Raw genomic sequence first — 6,618 nt, forward strand, 5'->3', positions numbered from 1 at the left:
GGAGCCATGCAGGAGTTTGAGAACAGCCTGAACAACATGGTGAAACCCCATCTCTGCCAAAAATATAAAAATTAGCCAGACGTGGTGTGTGTGTCTGTAGTCCCAGCTACTCGGGAGGCTGAAGTGGGAGGATCACCTGAGCCCGGGAGGTCGAGGCTTCAGTGAGCTGTGATCACACCACCGCACTCCACAGACTGAGCAACAGAGTGAGATCCTGTTTCAAAAAAAAAAAGGAAAAAGAAAAAAAATAAGGAGTCATGTCAAAATGGAGTCCATGATATGTGGGAAAAGGGCATGTTTTTAGTTACATTCAAGCAAGAAATGAGACTCACAACTTGGTGCCTGTATATAATATTGATGACAACTTAAAGGAAACAAGTCAACCTTTTTGGACAGCACAAAATAAAATGGTCATCTAAATGGTTGAAGAAATTATTTATAAGCAAGTGTCCTTAATGCATTTATATCTCTTCAACTGAAAAACATTAGTTTCTATAGAATTGAACTATAGTCTGATATTGGAAGAATAGTAGATAATAAGAGAAATGTCATTAGAAGTCAGAAGACTTCATAATGATTTTCAAAAAGAGGCAGAAAGATAAATTTCATACAAACTACACCTGAACAATTTGTTTATGGAAGCTCAAAAGGAAAAGCAATAATCAATGAAACCCAGTATAAATTATAACAGAACAACTAATCATGTCAGCTTCATTTCAATTCTGTCTTCGACAGGTTTCTTAAAATGGCAGATCAAGGAAATACTTTAGACAAAGTATATATGGAATTTAACACATCATTTCACAAGTCCTCTTAATATGTGCTTAGAGCCAGAATTGAGATGTAGGTTGGATTCAAGATTGTTGGTGTAAAGTAATAACTACTTGAGGAACCATATTCAAAGAAAGTTGATAAATAGATGAATGCCAGTCTATAAGAATATTTTTAATGGTAAGTCATAAGGTTTCATACTTCATCTAGTTCTAGACAATATTTTAAACCACAATATGGATCAAATTTGTCAATGTTATCTTAAAGAAATAACCCAAACATCATATGAAAAAAAAATTTTTTAAAGCTCTTCAGACTGAATATTATGCTGAAATGTAACAAAGGAAAAGTTTACTGAGGATAGATATTAGGACCTGAACATGATGTCAGTCCCTGACTTTTCCAGTGCTCCTTAGCAGGAAGTGCTAGTATCTTTAACCTGCAAGGTTGGCTTTGCAATGTTTTTGAACCAATCTTGAGTAACATGAAGGGGGACACAGTCACACACATTGTATTTCTGACTGTAACACCACATAATGTTTAACATAACCAATACTGGAGCTGGTCAGCATGCCTGGGTTTGAATGTTGGCTCTACCACCTAGTTAGCTATGTGACTCTATGACTTGCTTTCCTCCTCCATAAAATGGATTGATAAAATGCCATTTTCATTGTGGTTATAGTGAGAATTAAGTAAGATATGTGGAAAAATGCTTGGTTCTATTTTTTATTTTTATTAGCTTTCTGTTCAGCTCCCCAGTGAGAGTGAAACCTTCTCTTAAGCCTTAACCTATTTTTCTAGTGGCCTATAAACATTCTTAGATCTCACCAGCTCCCCTGAAAGTATAGGACTTGGTCTCCTATGTCTGCAACCTTTGGCTAGGATGTTAATTCACTGGAACCATGACATTACAACTCATCTGACTTCAAATGACTCCCACTACCTGGGATATCCTATGGTAATCATACCTCAGAGTGTGGTCAGGGGACACCCTTGCTAATAAATCAGATTTGTCCTTGGCATACAACTTTTGAACTTTGTAGAGTGAACTGGTTAATAACAGTAAATTAATAGCAGTACATGTACAAGCAAAAGGAGGTAGTCTGTCAACTCTTAGCTCAATATGAGATAATAGTTTCAGGGTCCAGACTTACTAGCAACCAGTAAGATTGAGCTGAGATTAAAACAGAGAAAAAGGGATCTATAGTGCAGCCACCTTTAAAAGCCAATGTGCTCTTAAACTATATTAATATACCCATAGTATCTAGAAAGACAGAAGTATTTGAATTCCACTCTGCTTTGCACATGTTTGATTACCATATTTGGTAGTTGACATGATACTTTAAAATGAGAGAAAGGAATCCATGAGGAACAAGATAGCTATATTCAGACACTTAAAGTATCATCACATGGCAAGGGAATTCGGACTCCAAAGGAAAGAAAGTAATGTTGTACAGGCTCTGTTTGTACAGACTTCTATAACTATATATGAAACTGAAAAAAAATTAAGCAAAAGTATGTTAGTTCAATTTAATGGTAAGTGTAGTATGAATATCTATGGTAACGGTGGCAGGATCATAAAAACCAAAGTCATGCATTACTTTAGGGCAAACTTGTGGCAACCCTCAATTCACTAGGTCTTGACAATTTCAAATTTTACCTGAGCCCCATGCTCCTGTAAAATAGCAAAAGCTAAAGGAATCTTCCCATCCTTTTATGTTCTGGAAAATGGCTTCCTGCAAAGAGCTACCTTTCTCAATCTGACTTAGGTAAGACTCGTGGATGCCCCTTTGTTTACCTATGACAAAGCCAGATGCAGACCATGAAAATTCACATTCTCTGCTTCCTGAATGATTATCTCAACTGTTTTATCCCCACTGATCAATCAAAACAAAATATGTATTAATCAAACTTTGGCTAACCTTCATTTCTTGCTCCAGGCCCTGAAACTTTGATCTACCCTAAGCCTGAGCCAGCAAACATAGCTTTCTGAGACTAGGCTGGACTCAGAGTAAAACATTCTCTGATACATTTTCTGATCATATCACCTTTTTATCCTACTCTGTAATCAGTTCTTTCTAGCTTTATTTATTCCTTCCCATAAAACTCTTTTTTGCCTAACTCTTGAATTGCTTGTATATCTTTTAACTACAGCATTCTTCCTATTGCAGTAGTCCCCCTTGCCCTATTGCAAAAGTCCATTCCCCCCTTGCAATGCACCTTTCACATAAAATCTCTCCATTGTTCTGTGTTTTATTTGACAGAAAGAGACTTAAGCAGACCTAAGTCTAGAGAGATATGCACATTGTTCTGTGAACACATCTCTCAGATAAAGAGGCACCAAATGCTTGAGAAGCAAGTGGACTAGCTTTGTGTACTCCATAGGAATCACAAAGTTTTAATGATATACCGATTACTTTACTGGGATTCCTGTATTCTATGAAGATAGGAATGTACTGTGTATTTAATACTTTTGGTTCATCTTTTTCCAGTTGCATCATTTCAGTGATTATGTAATGAAACCAAGCCACATAAAAATCCAGGGCTTTCCTGATGAAAACTCCTTTTACCTGGAATATGGGGTCTAGACACCCAGAAATTCAAACATAGAAGGATAAACAAGAGAGAGAGAGAGAGAGAGAGAGAAAGATTCAGTGGGAGACTGGAAAGCATATGAATAACATTTGAATAATGTTTATATTCACATTCCATGACAGCTACACTCATATCCATTCTCTTTTTTCAATTTTGGAATAATTCCTTCAAGTTTAGAGAAAAGGAGGACTGATTTCACTTATGGATTGTCTTGGGAGAAAATGAGTTCCCTTTCACATAGGTTTTCAGGCATAGGTTAAAAGACAACTTACCAGGGATTGCTAGGAACTGAATTGTATCCTTCAAAATTCATGTATTGAAGCCCTAACCCCCCATGTGATGGAATTTGGAGATGGGGCCTTTGGGAAGTAATTATGTTTAGATAAGGTCATGAGGGGTGGAGCTCTGGTGATGGGATTTGTGCCCTTCTAAGAAAAGGTTAACAAAGCAATGTTAACAAAGGTTAAGTGTAAAACAACTTCAGGCAGATCCTTCAAGAGATATTCCAGGGAAGGCATTGTTATCTTAGGAGATGATGTTTCCATGTGTATTATTGCCCTTGAAGACCTGCCAGAGGGACAATGATGTGGAGGTGGAAGATGACTGATGATTCTGACCCAGTGTAAATCTAGCTAATGCATGTGTTTGTGTCTTGTCCTTAACAAAAAAGTTTTAAAAGTTTTTTTAAAATTTAATAGAAAAAAGTTAAGAATAGGAAACAGATATAAAGAAAATATTTTTGTACAGCTGTACAATGTGTTTGTGTTTTAATAAAAGTATTATTGCCAAAGAGTCAAAAAGCTAAAAAAATTAAGTTAATAAAGTAAAAAAGTTACAGTAAGCTAGGATTAATTTATTATTGAAGAAAGAAAAGAATTGTTTATAACTGCAGGGTAACCTAAGTATACAGTATTTATAAGTTCTATAATAATGTACAGTGATGTCCTAGGCCTTCACATGCACTCACCATTCACTCACTGACTCACTCAGAAAAACTTCCATTCCTGCAAGCTCTATTCATAAGTACCCTATACAAGTGTATCATTTGTTATCATTTGTACCGTATTTTTACTGAACCTTTTCTATGTTTAGAATAATCTACCAAATACTTACCATTGTGTTACAATTGCCTACAGTGTTAACTACAGTAATATGCTATACAGGTTTTAGCCCAGGAGCAATAGGCTAGGCCATACAACCCAGGTATGTAGTAAGCTATACTGTCTAGGTTTGTGTAAGTACATTCCATGATATTTGCACAATCATGAAATTGTCTAACAATGCATTTCTCAGAACGTATGTAAGCAGCACATGTTATTAAGTAACAAATGACTATATGTAATTAAAAGTATGTATATGCTATACTATAAAATGATACATAATGTATATCATTATTATTAGAAGCTCCCAAACACCAACTTACTTCCTGCTTTCAGGAGAATTACTAAATTTAAAATTTAAAATTTGGCTATAGAAAGATCCAGGAATACTTCATTGTTCAATGTCCATAACTAGTAATATGTGTGCTTCCCCTGGTGCTGAATCATTAGATGATTAGACTAATTCTTATCCTCAGAATTCTGCCACCAAGATTGGTAAACATCGTAATTTTAATTAATTTACATAAATCATTTACAATCTTACAGTATCCAAAGCAATGCTAAATGTTGAATGAATACCAAATGACAGCCTTATATAAGAAAAAAGGTTAACAGTAAAACAATGTAGCTTTCTTTAAAAAAAAAAAAAAAAGAAAGAAGAGGACATTTCTTGGATGACTGTCAAAAAAGACTCTCTCTTTTTCACTACAGTAGAAAACTGGCTGATGTTCTGTTGGCATGGGAAATCAGAGTTCAAACTATAAAAGAAAGCTGCATTTAAGGTTAAATGTATATTATAATCTTAGTCTTTTTGCAAAAATTCCTGTTTCTCTTGCATTCCGTTTTCTTTCTCTTTACCTTTTATAAGAATCTTATGTTAAGATTAAAATGTCAAGCATGTGAAAAGCTATTGCAAACTGCATTTACTAAATGGCATGAAAACTAGTTTGAGCCAACCCCTAAAAATAACTTCAAATTTGCATGTTAATTCTCTTTTTTAAAACTGAATAAAATTTTAGACTATTGTGGTTTTCCTTCCTTACCTTTCATTTTGGCTTACAATATTTTAGTATTATTGATTTTTGAAGTTAATTATTTTCTTTCAGAGAGAATAATTTACAGTCTTTTGTTCATTTGTTAATTTATTTTTTAAATCTCTGTAATTAACCATAATTCTCACAAAAAAGCCTTATTAACCATTTTTTACTGTAGTTTTTTGTTACATATCATAGCAATGCACTGACTGGTTCAGCAAGACAATACCTATCAGATGCATAAGTATTTGCCATTCCCTGGCCCAGTTCTCACTTCTTCATTCATTTCAGTCAATGCTGGACTTTTTAGAGTAAAACATGAAGGAAACAAAATTTTTGCAGACTATTTGAAAGTATGGTTATCAAATCGTATGGTTTGATGAAAGTACAATGCTATTTTTTAAACTAAGGATTTAGCAGAATTTATACAAGACATTCATATTTACACTTTAATTGGGAAAATGTTGATTTTTTATCTCTAAACACTAATTTATTTAATTCTGTTACAGTAGATAGTCAGGCGGATATGAGCAGGGCAGGAGAAGCTGCTGATCAGCAGCTTTCCAGTAAGATCTCAGGAGTTAGGTGAGTGGGCTCAAGCATGCGCAATTAAGAGGCAAAATGGCAGAGTTTAACTGGTACATGACCTTCTAGGGACATTCAACTGGTAAGGAAAGAACACCTCAAGTGAGCATTCATACAACTCTAGTAAACTGTATATGCTCCCCTCCCAACTGCTAGCAGGCCACTATACATGCAGACAACCCACCCCAAGGCAAGAATCAGGGGAGAAGGGATGCAAGAACCCAGAAGGATGCCAGAGTATAAGACCCCATGTCAAAGGTCAAAAAACATCTCTCAAGTTGCCTGCTTGGCCCTCTTCTAAGTGTACTTTACTTCTTTTCATTTCTGCTCTAAAGTTTTTTAATGAACTTTCACTCCTGCTCTAAAATTTGCCTCAGACTCTCCTCCACCTTATGCCCTTCAGCCAAATTCTTTCCTCCGAGGAGGCAAGAACTGAGGTTGCAGCAGACCCATGCAGATTCACTGCCACTAGCATACTTGGGTGCTGTGTGACTTCAATACGATCTGTTGCTAACACATTTGGTGCCACGTGA

The sequence above is a fragment of the Macaca mulatta genome, chromosome 1, assembly GCF_049350105.2.
Source record: "Macaca mulatta isolate MMU2019108-1 chromosome 1, T2T-MMU8v2.0, whole genome shotgun sequence".
Classification (NCBI taxonomy): Eukaryota; Metazoa; Chordata; class Mammalia; order Primates; family Cercopithecidae; genus Macaca; species Macaca mulatta.